The sequence below is a fragment of the Lagenorhynchus albirostris genome, chromosome 17, assembly GCF_949774975.1.
Source record: "Lagenorhynchus albirostris chromosome 17, mLagAlb1.1, whole genome shotgun sequence".
In the NCBI taxonomy this organism is placed as follows: Eukaryota; Metazoa; Chordata; class Mammalia; order Artiodactyla; family Delphinidae; genus Lagenorhynchus; species Lagenorhynchus albirostris.
The window spans coordinates 53,157,610-53,180,738 of NC_083111.1; the positions used below are offsets into that span (position 1 = coordinate 53,157,610).

Below are 23,129 nucleotides of genomic sequence, written 5' to 3' on the forward strand. Positions count from 1 at the left end.
ATATAACATAGACAAATTATTTTGAACTTCTCTGAATTTCAAAAGAACTCTAAATATTTAAAAAAAAGATTTTTTAATATCTTATTAATCAATATATCACACCGCCAATATAAGTAACACCTTACTTAAGTAAGAAAATTGCCAAAATATAAGAACATTTTTTGTATTTTCCCCCTGGATCTTTTAAGGCTAGAGTAGGCAAAATAATCATTCTTTTTAAATGATAAATGTGAATGGTGTTTGATAACTTCTTAAAATGATTATATATATATATAGTTCCTAAAAATGAAATATTTTCTTTTTTATTGTGAATTGAGGGTATCATATATAAATATTTTCTACTTTTTTATTGAGAATTGAGGATATATATATATATATTTCATTTTTAAGAACTATTTAATCATTAAAGTTTTGAAAAATATGCCAGAAAAGCCAAGTGCTGTCTTTAGTAGGAAGCTCTATTATAAACATCTATAAGTCAATTTTTACAACTTGCTTGATCTTAAGGAAAATCATAATAATATCACAAAATTTGTAAACAAATTTGTACAGAAATACTGTCTTATCAATGTGTGACCAAACAAAATAATGGGACTCACATATTTGACATTTCACTGGATTCAACTCAATTCAAGCTAAATATCAAAGAAATATGTGGCAGTGTAGACTTAAAAATTAATATTGAACAATGTTTCTAGGAACCCTGCAAATTATTAAATATTACCTCACTTTGTGTCTATCTTTTTAATCTATTTCATCAGGAACTACTGATAGGAATATTACAGTTTTAGTTAGACAGTCCATGTCCCTAGGGCTTTTGCCCTCCCTCTCCACACACAGATGCAGACAATTTCAATGCATCTATACGTTCATTCTTCACCTCGCTTTAGAGTACCATTTACAATTTGTTCAAAATGGTAAGTTCTTTGTAAAAGCCAACTGCCTTCCTCTTGGCTTTTCATCAGAGAAGAGGATAACATCAAAATTATTAGACAAGATTGGGCACATTCAGGGTGGTGTGGCCATAGACAATATCAAAATTATAATTATGAAGAATCTTAAGCTAGCTAGCTAGCTGCTTCTTTTTCCGTTCTTAATTTCTTTATATTTAAAATTTTTATATAAGATAAGCATGCACATAGTAAACTTAAAGAGTTAAGTGATTCTTTGAAGCAACACTTCCCTCTCCCTTACTGCTCCTCTATTTTCTAATTCCCAGAAGCAATCATTTTATTTCTTTTCAGTATTTAAAATTTACCTGAATAGTTCTAAATAACTTGGTTTTATCGCTACATCGTGTAGATTTTATCTCGTGTCATCTCTGTCCAGATGAGTATTTAGCATATGTTTTTGTTTAAAACCGTTCACCCGGTGGGGAAGGATCGCCAGCGAGATCCCGAGGCGAGGCTCGCGCGCCTGCCCCCACCCTGGCCCCCAGCTCCCACCCGGTCGGCCCTGCTCAGCCATGATCAAGGCGATCCTCATCTTTAACAAACAAGGGAAGCCGCTGCTCTCCAAGTTCTACCAGCCCTACAGTGAAGATACACAACAGTAAATCATCAGGGAGACATTCCATTTGGTATCTAAGAGAGATGAAAATGCTGTAATTTCCTAGAAGAAGGATTATTAATTGCAGGATCTGACAACAAACTGATTTATATACATTATGCAACATTGTATTTTGTCTTCTGTGTGGATTCTTCAGAAAGTGAACTTGGCATTTTAGATCTAATTCAAGTATTTGTGGAAACATTAGACAAGTGTTTTGAAAACGTCTGTGAACTGGATTTAATTTTCCATATAGACAAGGTTCACAATATTCTTGTAGACATGGTGATGTGGGGGGAATGGTATTGGAGACCAACATGAATGAGACTGTTAAACAAATTGATGCACAAAATAAACTAGAGAAATCTGAGGCTGGCTTAGCGGGAGCTCCAGCCAGTGCTGTATCAGCTGTAACGAATATGAATCTTCCTGAGATCCCAAGAAATATTAACATTTGTGACATCAGCATAAAAGTGCCAAACCTGCCCTCTTTTAAATAAAAAATTTAAAAGGCCACTCCCAGGTAAAATCCAGGGAAAAAGTTGTCTAAGTTTACCATGCAGTTGTTTACCAAAAATAGAGGAGGAGAGTCAACTTTCGCTCTTGGATTTAAGTCAAGGTACTGTAAAGAAGTTATGTAAAGGCGGTATGGAAGTTCATTGTTGCTTTTCTTGCTCAGTGATTTTGAAGAAATTGAGTAGTTACAGTGTGATTTTTTCCTTTATTTTCTAAACTGCATTCCTATGGCCACCTAAGGCATGCCTCTATGTATTGGCTACTACAGTATTTTGAAAAGTGTTTGGGACATTTCTTTAAATTATGTATAACCCAAAATGTTGGTGTTTTGCATGGATCACAAATACAGCATTCTTTAATTCTTTCTGTTATTTTTCACAATTGTTATTTAAAGAATGAAGTATGTATTGCATGAAAACATTATGACCTTTTTCTCTTAGTTTAAATAAACTCCAAGGTAACTGGAAAAAATAAATAAATAAATAAAACCATTCACCCTACTGCCTGTATCTCTATTCCCCCACCTATATATTTGCTCCCTGTGCTCTCTTCCTCCAATATAGTTACATCATGTTAAGTTATATTAACATTCAAGGTTTGCATTGTTATACCTAGGTAAACAACATTTCCTGCTGAGCCACATAATATATAGGATTAATTTTACTTTCCTTTCATTAGAGTTCATTGTCATTTTTTTTATTAGTGATTTTATATACATAATCCTTTGGTTAATATATATGTATACTTAAATATATAATTCAATTTCAATCACTTTTAGTTGTTTATATCCCTCTAAATACATCCAGACATATTAAGTATTCTACCAATTTCATCTTTCTTAAAGAAATCTTTCCTAGATTAGTTTGACTTTTTCTAATATTCTATATTTTTTCTATAGCCTGTATCTTTTCTTTCCTAATATCCTGTATCTTTTCTTTCTTGGTTTATGCTCTCATTTAGTGAAATGTAACCTCTAACAATTTACTGAAGGGTTCATAGAAGATCAATTTTGGAGAGTTTAGATGTCTGAAATATACTTAGTTTCCCTCACAGTTGATTAGTAGTTTGTCATACTACTAGTATGTCAAACTACTAGTTTGTCTAAATACTTAGATTAGCAATCTCAGTATTTTAAAGTCATTGCTTCAGTGTTTTCTAGATTCCAGGGCTGCTGTTGAGAAGTCCAAAGCCATTCTGATACCTGACTCTACTAGGTACCTTCTCTTTGAAAATGAGTGGAATTTTCTCCTGCTCCCAGTGTTCAGAAAATGCATGATAATAGACATTAGTATGGATCTATTTTTTCCAGTGTGCTAAGGCATTGTACATCCAGCAGGCCCTCTGCATCTGTAAATTCATATCCTTCAGTTATGGGAAATTATTTTGGATTATCCTTTGTTGATTTCTTCTACTGTATTTTCCATTCTCTCTCTTTGGAAAATTTTTTATTTGGGTATTGGACTTCTTAAATTACTTATCTTTTCTCTCCTATTTTCTGTCTTTTTACTCTATTACCTGAAAAGTTTCTGTATTTTTATTTTCCAGCCTTTCTATTTTTTTTTAAATTTCTGCTAGCATCTTTTTTAAATTCTAAAAGCTCTTTAAGAAAAATTATGAATGCTCCCCCCCCCTTTTTTAATAGCATACTGACCTTGCCTCATGGTTATAATATTCATCATCTTATGATGATTTTTTAAAGAGAACTTTTCTTCTATGCTGTTTGTTTGTTTGTTTGTCTGGTAATCCTTAGTTGCTTTGGTTTTTTTTTTAAAAGGGGGCATTGAAAACCAGACCAAGTGTGAGTGTTTGGATGGTGCTTGTCAATTGTGGACCTCACTACTGGTGGTCTAGCCTTTTCACTAAATTTCTGATGTTCAGCGTCTTTAGTCTCTTCTTTTGGGCTGGTCACTTTGCCCAAAGAAAATTCCAATCACTTGCCTGCAGGATAGAGACCTGTCTTTCAGAGTTCTGGAATCTGAATGAGGGAAGAAGGAAGGATAGCTCTACATTTGGTATGTAAACATTGATTTAATCTCCATAATTTTAGTGTGATATTAGGGATACTAGTATCTCTGGTATCACCTGCTCCAGAGACCTTCTGTTTTACTCTTTCCAGAGAAATACCTTCAGTCCTCTACTAAAGATGAAGACTGCAGTTGTCATGCAGTTTACAGTGGAGTGAGGGATGTGAGATCTAACTGTTTCGTAAACAGATTTTCAAATAGTTTTCTGTATTTAGACTCATCTTCATTTGCACTTTTTCATTTGCCATGGCCAGAGACTTAACGGTGTTTTACTGTGGCCCTAATGGTGGTATTTTGGCTATCTAAACAGAGAATTTGGATAAAAACTTTTGTAGCTTTTCTTTACTGAGTGTCTGCTTTGTACCAGGTACATTACAGATGTTATCTGCAACTTTCTAAACAACCCGAAACTATAAGTTATTATCATCCCCACTGCATATAGTTGAATAACTAGAGTCACTAGCAAGCAAGTCAGTGGTTTGGGGATTCAAAACTAAGTCTGAATCATTGACCCAAAGTTGATGCTTTGTCCTACATGATTTGTTGGTCTTAAAAGAGTCAGCCTCTTAAGTCAGAAACAGTAAGACCTATTGGCACAACTGAAAAGTGTTACATAAATGCCTCTGCTCTCTACCACATTTCATGTTCATCAGGTGTTTTAAAGCTTAAAATTCTCAAAAAAAAAAAAGCTTAAAATTCTCACAGTGGCCTTGTATTTTTGGGTGTATCTGGAGTGGACATTGGGAGTGGAGGGTGAGAGATCACGCACCATCGGAATGATGACTTGAAAAGACTGATGGTGCAGCAACTAGTAGGAAATGGAAATGACCTGTGTAGGGGGAAAATATATTCATATTCTTTGTATTTGGGTAACGGTAAAAACCCAGATGATGAAATAAAATATAGGCTTTTTTTTTGGTGTTATGAGTCTTTCTTGGTTGAGTTTGCTTCTTAAGGCTAGGAAATTAAATGAGCCTTCCTTAGAAACAGAAATCAAGATCAGATGATCGTAGAGGTAATGCCCAGCTTCACAACTCAAAAATGTTTATTAATTAGGCAAGTTTCCCCACTCACAGACCTAGACTTCCTCTTCTGTTATAATCAAATATTGATTGCTATCATTTGTACCCCACACTTCCACTCTGTCTCCTGGACCAAGGCACATCTTATAAATTCTGAACCAATATCTACCGATCACCTATTATGTGCCAGGCATTATTAGACATAAGTGGCCCAAAAACATATAAGACAGACCAAGGTCTGCCTTATAGAACTTAGAGTTCAATGGGAAGGACTTATCTTTAATAAGCAACTGAAATAAACTAATAAGTAAACAATAAGGGGGCAGATCATACCATCCTTTCCAAACTTTTCCTCTTATATGTACTAAAGAATATGTTTTATTAAAGAATATACATTTATATTCCTTTCCATTTTATATTCAACATTTACCTAAATGACTTTCTCAGTCTTCCAGATTTTATTGTCCTTAACGTAGCCTGGCATTGCTCCTCTTCCAAGGGGGCATGCATTTGGTTTTCTTTCTCTGAGTACAGCCTTCTCCCTTGTTATCTGCCTCCTTTACCCAACAATTCTGACCCTTAGTAGTTCTTCTCTTTCATTTCATCTATTCAGCCCTCTTTTGGTATTACCCTAAAAATGTTCCTTACTCCCCAGATAAATTATTCCCACTCTCCAGCATCATTCCTGGACTGCCTCATTGGCATATTCTCATCAGTCTTTGCATGGGCACAGATTTCTTACTATTGGTAATTTTTCAACTGACACAGACAACTCATGGAGTCACTCTTCTCCTTTCAATCATTATCTATTATTCATATTCATTTCCCTCACAACATACTTCTTTGGCCTCTATTATACATTTTCCTTCAAACCATTCCATCAAAACTCTTTCAAGGGTGACAACTGACCTCTTACTAAATCCAATTACCTTTTCTAATCCTCTTTTTTTGGCTTTGGCCTTCTTAACATTTCTGCAGCACATGACCACCTTGTCCTTCTGAAACCCATTTGAAGGTTGGCTCCTGTGATCTTCTCTGGCACTGAACTTCCACGATCATCTTCCATTTGTCAGACAGTCCCTTCTCCAGCCTCTCCTCTGTCATAGTTCAGTTCTTAACCCCCTGACCATCACTCTCAATCTTCTTTTCCATTTTTGACTGACTCTGTGTTCTGACTTTAGCTAATAGGTTTATTCTTGATGAGTCTCCTCTTGCATTTTCCAAGTATGTCATGATATAAAGTATGTCAAAGGTTGACCACAGTTTGGAATGCTTTGCTTTAGCAAAATTATATAGGTTTCCTTACAGAAGGATCATTTTGAGTGTTCATTACCGTAATGTGCACTATGGATATCCAAGAAGGAGCAAACATTTTCCCAATTTATTTGGTCTCAAACTCTTTGAATGGGGAATTTGAGAAACACATTTTGGGAAATACTGATTAATATTGTGGTTGATAATGTCACACCTTAATTCAGTTTTGTGCCAGAAACTGGGCATGGAGTATTTCTACTTGGATATTCTACTAACTCAGTAGGTCTAGAACCACATTTTCATCATCTTTCAACCCAATATCTCTTTTCAATTTTTTTCTATCAGTGTCACCACAGTTTTCTCATTCATCCCAACTCAGAATCTCAGCATCATCTCTGGATTTTCCTTCTTCATTTCCTTTACCCTTTCAGTCATCTCTTAATTATTTATTAGATTGTTTCTTGAATTTGTATGTACTTAATATCTCCATAGTCTAAATTCTCATAACCTCATATCTGGAAATCATCCTAACTGGCCCTGCTGTGTTGAGTTTTTTCTTAAACCAATCCATTCTAAAACAACTATTCAATAATTTTGTTAATATACTGATTAAATCATGTCACTGTCCTGCTCAGAATCTTCAGCCAACTTCCTGTTGCCTCTTGAATAAAGTCTGCACTATTAACTGAGACATTTAAGGTTAATGCCTCTATTGACCTTCCCCCATCTAGTTCCTTGCTACTTTTCTAATTTTGTTATTTATTCCAGCTAAGTAGACCTCACTGTTCTAAAAATGTAAAGATACTTCCAGCTCTGAACCACTTACTGACCATCTGCCTTGCATTACTTCAGGCAGTATTTTTTTTTAATTTCATGGATCATGAAATCAATTTTTTTGGTGTTTAAATTAAATTCACCTTTATTTTTATTCATTTCCTTAAAGATCACATCCATATTATAGTTCTTTATTTTCTTCTCATAAGCAAGTAATGACCTCTGCAAGATGTTCTTATATTTTTAAATCAGTTATTCATCACTATGTAACACAGTACCTCAAACTTAATTGCTTAAAACAAAAATGGTTTATTTATTCATGATTCTATGCATCAGGAATTCGAGCAGTGACTGGCTAAATAGGTTCTCTTCTTTGTCAGGGGTCTTTTTGTCAGTGTGGGTGCTGAAAAGACTAAAGGTCTAATATGGTCTCACTCACATGTCTAGCAAGTTATTTCTGGCTCCTGACTGGGGACTCAGCTGAGGTTGTAGTCAGGGACCTTGGTATTTCTCCACATAGGTCTCTCCATGTGGCTGCTTGGGCTTCCTCACAGCATAATGGCTGAATTCCCAGAAGATGCATTATAAGAAGCAAAGATAGAAGATGTATAACTTTTGAGGCCCAGGCTCAGAAGTCAAAGCATTACATCTCCCATTGGTCATAATAGGTACCAAGGCTAGTCCAAATTCAATGGTAGAGGAAATAGACTCTACCTCCTGATAGGAAAGTAGCAAGGCCACATTGCTAAAGAACATGTGAAATGGGTGATATTGTTGTAGCTCTCTTTGGAAAAAAAAAAACCTGTTTACACTATCATGTTCTAGTTCTTTTTTTAAAAAATTAATTAATTAATTTTTTTTGGCTGCACTGCATGGCATGTGGGATCTTAGTTCCCCGACCAGGGATCAAACCCATTCCCCCTGCAGTGGAAGTGTGGAGTCTTAACCACTGGACCACTGGGGAAGTCCCCTTTCTAGTTGTTTTTTTTTTAAGTCAAATTTTTTAAGAAAAATTTTAAACATATATAATTATAGAGAAAACAATGTAATGTACCCCATGTATGTATTTTCTTAGATTCTGTATTTGTCTATTGGCATCTGTTCACCATGGGGCCAATTACTTTAACTATATTTTCTTTTCTGTATTGATATGCTGGCATTTGGGGGTCTTACAGACCTGGGGACAGACTGCCCCTTCCAGAGCTAGCTAATTCCTAAAGATAGTAAATAATTTACTTGGGAGCCCCTTCTCATACACAAGCCAACCACCTCCTTATCTAACTCTCACATATGAAGCCAGTATTTCTCCTGTCCTAAATCATCCCAGGGCCAGCTATCAAGTAACTAGAGACCATCCCTATAGTACAAAGCCTGCCAGAATTATTCAAACTGGCCAATCCCAAGCTGTTTACCCTACCCTCCCTCGCCTTCCTCATGTAAACCCCGCTACAGGCTCTTCCCCTTGTTCCTGTCTTCTGTCTTCTGACCACCTGATGCTTCTCTTGTGTAGCACAGTGTGCCCCTCCTCTTAGAAAATGTAAGTAATAAAAATCTTCTTTCAATGGCATTAGCTCTGTGTTGGCAATGATTCGCCTTCATAAATTAAAATCCTGTGAGTATAAATGGGAGAGCATTCATCACCCAGTTCAACAATTCAGCAGTTATCAACTCACAGCCAGTACTGCTTCCTCTCTATACCCATACTCTTTATCACCCCACCTCTAAAATACTTAGGCAAATTCTGGACACCGTATAATTTAATCTGTGAATATTTCTGAGTGTATGTATTTGTATATGTACGTATACTTTTTTTCAACTATAACCACAATATCATTACCTCAGCAAATGACTTTTTTAATATCATAAATATCCAGACAATGTTGAAATATTTCCAGTTATCTCTTGGAGTGTTTTTTTTTTAATGATTTATTATTTGAATTAAGATCCAGATGATGTCTATACATTGTAACTAGTTGTTATATCTTTTTATTTTCTTTTTATATATAGGTTTCTTTTCCATCTCTTTTATTACTTGCAATTTTTCTTTTTCCCTATCTCTCTCCCTCCCTCTTTCCTTCTCTCTCTCTTCTCTCTCCCTCTCTCTTTTTCTTCAGTATGGTTATTGAAGAAAGCCAGTAGTTGGTTTTTTCTGTGGAGTCGCTACTCCCCGCATTCTGCTTGTATTCTCATGGTGTCATTTAATGTGTTCATCCATCCCCATTATTTCCTATAAATTGGTAGTTAGATTTAGAAGTGTTGACAGATTTGGGCTTGATTTTTTAGCAAGAATTTTTCTTGGGTGATGTTCTGTACTTCCCCAGGAATTACATAATGTCTGTTTGTCTCACTTTCAGTGATGTTAGCAGCCACTGTGATTATTGCCTAGATCTATTAAATTATTAGGGACTGTAAATAGTGATATTATAATTCCACCATTCCTTTATTGTTTATTAGCTGGTATAGTTCCGTAAAGTAAAACTTCTTGACATCAATTATTTGCTTTCCCTGATGTATAGTCCATTTAAAAGATATTGACAATCAATAAAGTTTTTTAAAAGTATCATTTTGAACTTATAAATTTAAATATATTGGATTTGTATCAATCCATTGCACTTATCTTTTTGACAAGACCCCAGTAGTTTTTGATAATTTTCTTGCCTTCTGGTTAACAAAATGTTCAAAGATCCTCAGTACATTTCCTGTTACGGCAGTGGAATCAGCCATCTGTCTAAGAATCACTAATTCTTTTTAGTGGGAAATGGTATTTAGAGAACACAATCTGTGTTTTAAGAGTACTCATTGATACTAGGTTCATTGTTTCTAGAACTTTTTAGTAGACACAATTAGAAAGTGTGCATTTTTAAAAAGATAAGATGAGTCTATATTAATACTTCCAATTTAGGTACTAGGCTAGAGAGATTTGCCTTAACCTCATGTAGTTTATACTTGTGTCTTCTCCTATGCCAAAAAAATCTCAGTTCTCAGTGAATTCAACTTACTCATTTGCTTTTCTGTACTACACGTAGTCTCAGAATATTAACATAAACACTACCACAAGTATAATGATTACTAAAAACAAAGCAAGATTCTTTTATTTGCAGTTTCTTTATCCTTAGGTTATCCTACACTAGGGATATAAAGTCAAATTACTGTGTTTTAAATCAGTTAGAATTGTTCCTCTATGTTTATAGAATTAAAGTGGATATAAGTTAGGTTCATTTGTTTCTTTCACTTCACTTTTTACTTTTAGAAACTGAGTCCCACTCCAACTTTATTTTTTCTTATAATTATGTAAAATACTTACATAATTCCAAAGTCAACTCTATATAACAAGAAATTTTTTAAAAAATTCAACTTCTATTTCTGTGTCCTGCAGCCTATTCTCTTTTTTCTCTTGTTGGCAACCATTTGTATGGTTTGTTTTCTTTATTAAAAAATAAATAAATATACTTTATTTTTTAGAGACGTTTTAGGTTCACAGCAAAATTGAGAAGGTATAGAGATTCTCTACATACCCCCTACCCCCACATACACACAGCCTCCCCCACTATCAAAATCCTGCACCAGATGGTACATTTATTACAATCAGTGAACATACATGGACACATGGACATATCACTGTCACCCAAAGTCCATAGTTTACATTAGGGTTCACTATTGGTATATTCTGTGGGTTTTGAAAAATATATAATGACATATATCCCCAATTATAGTATTATTCAAAGGGTTTCACTGCCCTAAAAATCCTGTGTGCTCCACCTACTCATCCTTCCCTCCTCTCTAATGGCTGACAACCACTGATCCTTTTATTATCTCCATAGTTTTTCTTTTTCCAGGATGTCATATAGTTGGAATCATACAGTGTGTAGTCTTTTCAGATTAGCTCCTTTCACTTAGTAATATGTATTTAAGTTTCTTCCATGACTTATCATGGCTTGATAGCTCATTTCTTTCTAATACTGAATAAAATTCCATTGTGTGGATGCATCACAGATTATCCATCTACCTACATTTCATAGTCCATTAGAAATGCTATAACAAAATACCACAGACTGGGTGGCTTATAAATAAGAGAAATTTATTTCTCATCATTCTGGAGGCTGGAAGTCCAAGACTGGGTACTAGCATGGTTGGGTTCTGGTGAAGACCCTCTTCTGGGTTGCAGACTGCTGACTTCCCAATGTAACCTCACATGGTAGAAGGAGCAAGGGAGCTTTCTCAGGCCTCTTTTGTAAGGGCACTGATCCCATTCATGATGGCTCTGCCCCCATGACCTAATCACTCCCCAAAGGCTCTGCCTCCTAATACCATCACCTTGGTGGTTAGGTTTCAACATATAAATTAATTGAAGGAAGACACATTCAAATCATTACACCTGCTGAAAGACATCTTGGTTGCTTCTAAGTTTTGCCAATCATGAATAAAGCTGCTATAAATATTTGTGTGCAGGTTTTTGTGTGGATATAAATTTTCAACTTATTTGGGTAAATACCAAGAAGTGTGATTGCTGGATCATACAGTAAGAGTATGTTTAGTTTTGTAAGAAACTACCAAACTGTCTTCCAACATGGCTGTACCATTTTACATTCCCACCAGCAATGAATGAGTTCCTGTTGCTTTATATCCTGTCCAGCATTTGTTGTTTTTTCCTTTATTTTTAATATAAGGGAATGTTATTTCCCACTTTTATAGATAAATGGCAGTATACTATAAACACTCCTTTTTAAACTTCATATCATAGAGTATATCTCAGAGATCATGCTATAGTTGTATTTATAGCTATTACTCATTCCTTCTTACAGCTGCAAAGTATGCCATTGTATCGATATAGCATGGTTTTATTTAACCCATCCCCTATTAATAGACACTTGGGTTGTTTCCAGTTTTTGTTTTTACAAATAGTACTTCAATGAATTCCTTGTAAACCTACCTTTTTGTACTTTTCCCAATGTATCTTTGTGGTCAATTCCTAGGAATGGATTGCTAGGTCAAAGGGTAAGCATTTGCATAATTTTGTTATATATTGACCAATTCCTCTCTCTATAGGAGTTACAACATCTTGTATTTCTATAACAATGTATTACGGTGCCTATATCTTCACAGCCTCATCTACAGAGTATGCTGTCAAACTTTTGGATTTTTCCCAAACTGATAAGAAAGAAATAGCAACTCAGTGAAGTTCTAAATTATACTTTTAATGTTATGAACGTGGTTGAAATCATTTTTTAGGTTTAAGATCCACGTGCATTTCTTTTTCCTAAGAGCTCTGCTCATATTTCTAGCCCATTTTACTATAGGGTTGTCTTCTTCCTTTAGTTTTAGAAGCTTTTATATATATTAGAGACATTAGCCTTTTGTCTGTAACATATACTTTTCCCCAGTTAATCATTTTTTAAAAATCTGGCTGTTTTTATTATCACGTTTTAAATTTTATCTGATCAACTTCATCATTTTTATTGCTTCTGGAGTCATAGTTTTCCCCCTTTCAGGTTATAGAAGAATTCAACTGTGTTTCCTTTAAAACTTGTATAACCATAAAAGTAACCCAGTTTAGTGGGTTGTAACAAGCAATTTTTAAAAAGAGATACAATTAAGTAGAACAGAAAAAATAGTATTCATTTTATATAATGAAGTATTGAAAGAGCTTAGAAGTTGCCACTCCAATCCTCACAAGAAAAAAGCTGAACAAACTGAAAGTCTTCAATTCTTAGATATATCAGAGATCTGAGGCCAAAGGATAAATTGTTACTCCCCAAACTTGAGAGACAGACAGGAAGATACAGAGAATCACAGTCTACCAGGAACAGAAGCCCAGGAGTAGAAGCCAGCAGCAGGAGCCAGGATTGGTAGGAATTCTTTAAACTGTAATTGATGAATTGCTAAGTGCCTCAATGTTTGAAAATTATAACTCCCAAAACTTGAGAGTTAAAAACTCCATAGGGCCCAATTTTAAAGGGATTCTCAGGCTTTTCTGAGCTTTACCTCTAGGAGCTCTATCATCTTCTCACTGTGTAGATGGGAGACAAATCCCCTAGTGCTTTCAGCAGGAAAAGGGGGAAAGTAACCATTTTGAAATATACCCAGAACTCTCTGTTCTTCTTAACAAGGTCTACCCTTAAAGGAAACTATTTGACCAGAGCCTAACTGGGATTTCACAAAAGCCTAACTGATCTGGAGGAAGGGCAACACCCAATCCAGGCTCACTAAAAGACTGAGACCTAATCATAGGACTATAGAATACTTTCCCTCCCCTGCATCTTACCACAACATCCATAGGATTCCTGTATAATATCAGGAGATTACAGCTAAAAGAACTACAAGGCTCAAATCCTATTTAAGAAGTCTCGGGACTTTCCTGGTGGTCCAGTGGTAAAGAATCTGCCTTACAATGCAGGGGATGTGGGTACCATCCCTGGTCAGGGAACTAAGATCCTACATGCCACAGGGCAACTAAGCCCACGTGCCATAACTACTCAGCTCGCAAGCGCCTTAACTGGAGCCCACATGCTGCAAACTACAGAGCCCACATGCTCTGGAGCCTGCATGCCACAACCAGAGAATAGAAAACCCTCACGCCGTAACTAGAGAGAAGACTGCGAACCACAACGAAAGAGCCCACATGCCTCAAGGAAGATCCTGAGTGCCACAACTGAGACCCAACGCAGCCAAAAATAAATAAAATAAATAAATCTTAAAAAAAAAAAAAGAAGTTTCTGTGAAAACCCAAAGACTAAAGGGGAGACAAAAGCAAGACACTAAAGGAAATTTATAGCCTCTCACAGCACAATTAGAGTAAACAGTAAACACAGCCTACTCTTATCCAGATGAACATAAAGTATATAATGTCTTAAAATAATTTGTATGTTTAACGTATATCAATATAGACATAGTTATGAATGTGTGCATTGGATTGTGATTTAAAATGTATTTCTTACTGAGGACCACAGTCAAAAAAGCTGAAATCGGGCCTCCCTGGTGGCGCAGTGGTTGAGAGTCCGCCTGCCGATGCAGGGGACACAGGTTCGTGCCCCGGTCCGGGAAGATCCCACATGCCGTGGAGCGGCTGGGCCCGTGAGCTATGGCCGCTGAGCCTGCGCGTCTGGAGCCTGTGCTCCGCAACAGGAGAGGCCACAACAGTGAGAGGCCTGCGTACCGCAAAAAAAAAAAAAAAAAAAAAAAAGCTGAAATCACGTGGCATAAGGAATCTCTTGACTGTGCTTTCTACAGAACGAAATAATACTAGTACCTATGCACTTATTCCCCATTCAAGTACAATAAAGAGTTTCTCCCATTCCAAGCAGCAACAGCTCAGTGAAGACATGGGCAGTGTATGTTCACGAACGGTGTTTTGTTATTTTCATTAATACGATGGGGATCACACAAACTGGTACTTCTCAACTAGAACTAACTCTAACTCTTCATAGGAAATGTTCTGTGTCCTAGAAATGCTTCTCTCTTAGCTAATTGGGATACCTACTGAGCTGGCAAAAGATGCCAAAGAAGCTAGAGGCCCCGGGACCCTGACAGGCATGCTTACCCTCATCTTACTTGTGCCAGTCATAGTATCCATTTGCAACATTGTTGTCTGTGAAGCAAGCAGACATTTTCAAGTATAAATATGGCACACAACATATTTCCTTTAGCCCTAAGCCTCTCAGTAATTTAGTTTCCTTAAGATACTGCTGTACTCTCTTTACTGCTTCCTATGTTTACATCTTTATTCTTGCTGTTAGAACTCACCTAAACAAATCTCACCCAACCGTAAGATCAGACTTCTCTTTGATCTGTCTCACTCCTCTATGAAACTGCCCTGGTCCTCCTTTTATTTATCCCAGTCTCTAACAGTCCAAAGAATTTATTTCCTGAACCATTGTTTTTAAAACAAAAACCATTTATCACCATGAGTTTATTACTTAATTATTTCATACATATAAATCTTGACACACTTGTTAAATTATAAGCTCCTGGAGTAGATGGTCATTTCTTTTATACTCCATCTCAGTTGATCAAGAGGTGGGCATGCTCCACCTCACACTGGTCAGAATGGCCATCATTAAAAAGTCTACAAATAACAAATGCTGGAGAGGGTGTGGAGAAAAGTGAACACCTACCTACACTGTTAGTAGGAATGTAAATTGGTGCAGCCATTATGGAAAACAATATGGAGGTTCCTTTAAAAACTAAAAATAGAGATGCCGTATGATCCAGCAATCCCACTCCTGGGCACATATCTGGAGAAAACCACAATTCGAAAATGTACATGCACCCCAGTGTTCACTGCAGCACTACTGCAATAGCCAAGACATGGAAGCAACCTAAATGTCGATCCACAGATGAATGGATAAAGAAGATGTGGTATATACTACTCAACCATAAAAAAGAATGAAATAACGCCATTTGCAGCAACATGGATGGACTTAGAGATTATCATAATAAGTGAAGAAAGTCATACAGAGAAAGACAAATACCATATGATATCACTTATATGTGGAATCTAAAATAAGACACAAATGAACTTATTTATGAAACAGAAACAGATTCACAGACATAGAAAATAAATTAATGGTTACCAAGGGGAAAGGGGGTGTGGGAGAGATAAATTAGGAGTATGGGATTAGGAGATACACATTACTATATATAAAATAGATAAACAACAAGGTCCTACTGTATAGCACAGGAACCTACATTAAATATCCTGTAATAAATAATGGAAAAAACATATACATATATATATATATATATATATATATATAAAACTGAATCACTTTGTTGTATACCAGAAACTAAAACAACATTGTAAATCAACTATACTCCAATTAAAAAAAAAAAAAAAGAAAGGTTGGCATGTAGCAGGTACTCAGTAAATGCTTAGTCAATAATGGATTCATGAACGACTCAATATATCAATTCTCCTTTAAGAAGATACTCATCAAGGAAAAAAGGCAGAAGACTCAAATCAATAGAACTAGAAATGAAAAAGGAGAAATAACAACTGACACTGCAGAAATACAAAAGATCATGAGAGATTACTACAAGCAACTCTATGCCAATAAAATGGACAACCTGGAAGAAATGGACAAATTCTTAAAAAGGCACAACCTGCCAAGACTGAATCAGGAAGAAATAGAAAATATGAACAGACCAATCACAAGCAATGAAATTGAAACTGTGATTAAAAATCTTCCAACAAACAAAAGCCCAGGACCAGATGGCTTCACAGGTGAATTCTATCAAACATTTAGAGAAGAGCTAACACCTATCCTTCTCAAACTCTTCCAAAATATAGCAGAGGGAGGAACACTCCCAAATTCCTTCTACGAGGCCACCATCACCTTGATACCAAAACCAGACAAGGATGTCACAAAGAAAGAAAACTACAGGCCAATATCACTGATGAACATAGATGCAAAAATCCTCAACAAAATACTAGCAAACAGAATCCAACAGCACATTAAAAGGATCATACACCATGATCAAGTGGGGTTTATTCCAGGAATGCAAGGATTCTTCAATATACGCTAATCTATCAATGTGATAAACCATATTAACAAATTGAAGGAGAAAAACCATATGATCATCTCAATAGATGCAGAGAAAGCTTTTGACAAAATTCAACACCAATGTATGATAAAAACCCTGCAGAAAGTAGGCATAGAGGGAACTTTCCTCAACATAATAAAGGCAATATATGACAAACCCACAGCCAACATCATCCTCAATGGTGAAAAACTGAAAGCATTTCCACTAAGATCAGGAACAAGACAAGGTTGCCCACTCTCACCACTCTTAGTCAACATAGTTTTGGAAGTTTTAGCCACAGCAATCAGAGAAGAAAAGGAAATAAAAGGAATCCAAATCGGAAAAGGAGAAGTAAAGCTGTCACTGTTTGCAGATGACATGATACTATACAAAGAGAATCCTAAAGATGGTACCAGAGAACTACTAGAGCTAATCAATGAATTTGGTAAAGTAGCAGGATACAAAATCAATGCACAGAAATCTCTGGCATTCCTATACACTAATGATGAAAAATCTGAAAGTGAAATCAAGAAAACACTCCCATTTACCATTGCAACAAAAAGAATAAAATATCTAGGAATAAACCTACCTAAGGAGACAAAAGACCTGTATGCAGAAAATTATAAGACACTGATGAAAGAAATTAAAGATGATACAAATAGATGGAGAGATATACCATGTTCTTGGATTGGAAGAATCAACATTGTGAAAATGACTCTACTACCCAAAGCAATCTATAGATTCAATGCAATCACTATCAAACTACCACTGGCATTTTTCACAGAACTAGAACAAAAACTTTCACAATTTGTATGGAAACACAAAAGACCCCGAATAGCCAAAGCAGTCTTGAGAATGAAAAAAGGAGCTGGAGGAATCAGGCTCCCTGACTTCAGACTATACTACAAAGCTACAGTAATCAAGACCGTATGGTACTGGCACAAAAACAGAAAGATAGATCAATGGAACAGGATAGGAAGCCCAGAGATAAACCCACGCACATATGGACACCTTATCTTTGATAAAGGTGGCAGGAATGTACAGTGGAGAAAGGACAGCCTCTTCAATAAGTGGTGCTGGGAAAACTGGACAGGTACATGTAAAAGTATGAGATTATATCACTCCCTAACACCATACACAAAAATAAGCTCAAAATGGATTAAAGACCTAAATGTAAGGCCAGAAACTATCAAATTCTTAGAGGAAAACATAGGCAGAACACTCTATGACATAAATCACAGCAAGATCCTTTCTGACCCACCTCCTAGAGTAATGGAAATAAAAACAAAAATAAACAAATGGGACCTAATGAAACTTCAAAGCTTTTGCACAGCAAAGGAAACCATAAACAAGACCAAAAGACAACCCTCAGAATGGGAGAAAATATTTGCAAATGAAGCAACTGACAAAGGATTAATCTCCAAAACTTACAAGCAGCTCATGCAGCTCAATAACAAAAAAACAAACAACCCAATCCAAAAATGGGCAGAAGAGCTAAATAGACATTTCTCCAAAGAAGATATACAGACTGCCAACAAACACATGAAAGAATGCTCAACATCATTAATCATTAGAGAAATACAAATCAAAACTACAATGAGATATCATCTCACACCAGTCAGAATGGCCATCATCAAAAAATCTAGAAACAATAAATGCTGGAGAGGGTGTGGAGAAAAGGGAACACTCTTGCACTGCTGGTCGGAATGTGAATTGGTTCAGCCACTATGGAGAACAGTATGGAGGTTCCTTAAAAAACTACAAATAGAACTACCATATGACCCAGCAATCCCACTACTGGGCATATACCCTGAGAAAACCAAAATTCAAAAAGAGTCATGTACCAAAATGTTCACTGCAGCTCTATTTACAATAGCCCGGAGATGGAAACAACCTAAGTGTCCACCATCGGATGAATGGATAAAGAAGATGTGGCACATATATACAATGGAATATTACTCAGCCATAAAAAGAAACGAAATTGAGCTATTTGTAATGAGGTGGATAGACCTAGAGTCTGTCATACAGAGTGAAGTAAGTCAGAAAGAAAAAGACAAATACCGTATGCTAACACATATATATGGAATTTAAGAAAAAAAATGTCATGAAGAACCTATGGGTAAGGCAGGAATAAAGACGCAGACCTCCTAGAGAACGGACTTGAGGTTATGGGGAGGGGGAAGGGTGAGCTGTGACAGGGCGAGAGAGAGTCATGGACATATACACACTAACAAACGTAGTAAGGTAGATAGCTAGTGGGAAGCAGCCGCATGGCACAGGGATATCGGCTCGGTGTTTTGTGACAGCCTGGAGGGGTGGGGTAGGGAGGGTGGGAGGGAGGGAGACACAAGAGGGAAGACATATGGGAACATATGTATATGTATGACTGATTCACTTTGTTATAAAGCAGAAACTAACACACCATTGTAAAGCAATTATACCCCAATAAAGATGTTAAAAATAAATAAATAAATAATGGATTCATGAACGACTCAATACATGAATTCTCCTTTAAGAAGGATACTTGTGGATATATATATATATATATATATATATAAACATCTTTTCATTTCTGTTATCTTTATGAATATGATACAGTATCTAAAAGTTCAGAAAACTAGCAATCCATGAGATGTGACAAGTTCTTGTAAAAGTATCTTTCTAGAATTTAAAAATTATACTGATGATGCTAACTCTCACAGCTGCAAGAGCATTTAAAAAGATGAATAAAGGGGTTAGTCAGTCCTGTAGGCAGATGATAGACCTTCTTAAGTAAGCCTATTTAGATACTTCCTTCTACATGCGGAACTTCTAATTAAGTCGTGAACTCCTAAATCCCTGGGGTTTTGCCACAACATTCATCAATTTGGTTCTTTTCTCAGTGACACATACATGTCATTCAGAACATACTTCTAAGTAAAACTCCCTTGTCTTTTTTTTTTTCCATCTAAAAAGTACTCTCTACTATAGGATGATGAAAATTCAAAAACAAGCTACATAATTTTTACATTCCAGGTACAAAATCTCATTACTCAAGTTGGCATGTATATACGGCATTAAACAATCAATGTCTCGGGACTTCCCTGGTGGCGCAGTGGCCTGCCAGTGCAGGGGACATGGGTTCGATCCCTGGTCCGGGAAGATCCCACATGCCGCAGAGCAACTAAGCCTGTGCACCACAACTACTGAGCCTGCTCTCTAGAGCCCGCGAGCCACAACTACTGAAGCCCATGTGGCCTAGAGCCCGTACTCTGCAACAAGAGAAGCCACTGCAATGAGAAGCTCTTGCACCGCAACGAAGAGTAGCCCCCGCTCTCTGCAACTAGAGAAAGCCTGTGCTCAGCAAAAAGACCCAATGCAGCCAAAAATAAATAAATAAATATTTAAAAATCAGTGTCTTAAACATTCAACATTGGCATTCCCTTTTTTAAATCTGCAGGCTCTTCTTTAAATATCAACATCCTTGGAAACACTGACCCATCTTCTAATATATACTGGAATTTCTTTCAGACTTCTGGGTCTATAGATACCTCTTGATTAGTTTTTTAAAAAGAAGATGTCTAAAAAGCCTATCAAAATCCCCTCTACGGGCTTCCCTGGTGGTGCAGTGGTTGGGAGTCCACCTGCCGATGCGGGGGACGTGGGTTCGCGCCCCGGTCTGGGAGAATCTCACGTGCCGCGGAGCGGCTGGGCCAGTGAGCCTTGGCCGCTGGGCCTGCGCGTCCGGAGCCTGTGCTCCGCGGCGGGAGAGGCCACAGCAGTGAGAGACCCGCGTACCGCAAAAAAAAAAAAAAAAAAAAAAAAAATCCCCTCTAGGCCTCTGAATCTAGGGTCACTACTTTTGACTTCAAAACTACCGTCCAGGACTTCCCTGGTGGTGAAGTGATTAAGAAGCCTCCTGCCAATGCAGGGGACACGAGTTCGAGCCCTGGTCCGGGAAGATCCCATATGCCGCGGCACAACTAAGCCTGCGCGCCACAGCTACTGAGCCCATAGTCTAGGGCCCGTGAGTCACAACTACTGAGCCTGCATGCCACAACTACTGAAGCCCGCGTGCCTAGAGCCTGTGCTCCGCAACAAGAGAAGCCACCACAATGAGAAGCCTGCTCACCGCGAGGAAAAGTAGCCCCCGCTCGCTGCAACTAGAGAAAGCCCGTGTGCAGCAACGAGGACCCAACGCAGCCAAAAATAAATAAATAAATAAATAAACTACTGTCCAAGTAGCAAATAACCAAGCAACTCAACTATTGGGTTGGCCGAAAAGTTCATTCGGGTTTTTCCATAACATCTTACAGAAAAACCTGAACGAACCTTTTGGTCAACCTAATAGGATCTCTATTAGTTCCACGTGTGAGTAATTCTGATTGAGTTCATTTATTTATGTACATTCAGACTCTTACATGGTTTTCCTACATAAACCAAGCATTTTTATAGACAATATAATTCTTCCTTCTTTATTTTCAACAACAAATTCATTCAAAACTTGTGTTAGCCAGCTTTTGCTGTAACAAACAATCCCAATATCTCTGTGGGTTATAACAACAAATTTGTATTGATTGCCTAAGTTCATGAGGGTGAGGGCTTTTCTGGGTTTAGCTGACTTTGGTTGAGCTAGACCTTGGCTCCATGACAATTATGTTTTCATTCCATAGCCCAGGCTGAAGGAGTAAGCTAGTATCTTGGACATGCTATTCTCATTTTGGAGGGAAACATCAAGATTGGGTACCAAGTCATGCACAATGTATAAGCACATTTTCAAACACATTTAAAACTTCTAAGACAATCTATTTGTCAACGGAAGTAATATGACCCAGGTCAAAGTCAGTGGAAAGGAAAATAGACTGTGCTCACAGAGAAGCATGGCAAGGGTATGGAGGGAATAAATATTTGTGACATAATGTAATCTACCACAGCCTGATTGTGAACAAGTTCACAAATGTTCACTTCCTTGCTGTAAAAAAAATGTAATCACTCCATCCTAAAGATACACCAAGGTCTGATCTAATCAAAACCTCTAGCTTGAAATCCAGGATCTTGAGTTTGTATCATGCCCAAATGAAGCTCTACTGAGCCAAAGTCCTATGACCTAAAAGACTTGTTATTTGTACCCACCCATGATAAAATACATACCTACACATCCATAATAAAATAGTGTAACCACAGTAAACACTCTCATTTAGGAAGGGGAAGAAGGTGAGAACCCAGCAGTCACTGATTCACAGAAGTTCACAGAAGTCTGAAATCCCATGGAGAAATTGTTACATAAAGTCTGCTAACCTGAGTGTAAGGAACTGTGTTTAACCAATCTTCAATTTTGTCTCCTGGAGGTAGCTTCATAGTCTATTGTTCTTCATGACTCTTGACTTCACCTTCTGGGAAGTCCTTCCTTTTCCAATATCCTGTTTGGGAGAAACTTCTGTTTTTGGATGCCAAACAGCTTCCTTATCCTGTCAAAAAAGTCGAGAGCTCAAGGGTAGTTTTACTGTTCAAACAATCACAACCTCTTTTAATTCAGGCTGGTAGCAATTTTGGCACTACAACTTAAAACAAAAAAAAACATTGTTAGTTTCTTTGATATCTTTGTTTCCTGTTAGTGCCTCCTGCCAATAGCCAGATCCATAATTAGCAGACATACTTCTAGGCTTAATTACAGATAATTTGCACTCTTTAGGCTTCCATTAGGCCAATCTATGATTTCTTTACCCAGAACCATTTTGTACAAGTGAAATGACTTACTGGGGATCACTTTAAAGGGATCAGAGGTCTTAACAAATGGTGTGGTGACAACAGTCTTGATTTGATCTTTACTCCCAAGCCTGAATCATAATCATCCTCCTCCTCATCATCTTATTATTATTAATTAGGCATACTTTTACTTAGTAGGATGAAAATATTAACCTTTCATATTTATGATGACAAAAACTCTTTATAGGCACTCTACAATATTAATTTTTGAAGACTGCTTTTGCCTTCTGATCTGTATAATAGGCTTCTAAAAGATAATCGATAATATAATTTGCTCCTCCTATTTATCCACTTAAAAATCTCTTTGATATTATCTTTAAAATTGCCTACATGTTACTATGGTAATTTCGCATTCAGAATTTGCTCAAGTTGCTAAACTTCTGATGTGCTTTAAATTCACTAAAAATAATTAAAATTATTCAGTGTAATAATATGTACACACAACTAGAAAACAACTATCCATGCCCTTGACTTGGTTTTGCATTGAGGCCTTGTTTTAATTTGCAAATAATTTACTGGCTGGAGATGAGAAACAGTAACATCTTTCAACTCTGTCTCTGGACTTCTGCATTCTTCTTTTCTCTTCCATTCCATTGAAAAGAGTCCAATTATTTTCTGAGTTTATTCTTCCTTATAAAGCCTAAAAAGCAATTTTGGGCTACCAACATTCCATCTTGAAAATTCTTTGCAAAGTTTATAGGTATATTTTCTGCCTTTCAAGTTATCT

At 36.8% G+C, this 23,129-nt stretch overlaps 1 pseudogene; it reads left to right on the forward strand.

Moving 5' to 3' along the window:
* Positions 1–1,465: 1,465 nt before the first annotated feature.
* LOC132508123 (AP-3 complex subunit sigma-1-like) lies at positions 1,466–2,065 on the forward strand (annotated as a pseudogene).
* The last annotated feature ends 21,064 nt before the right edge of the window (positions 2,066–23,129 follow it).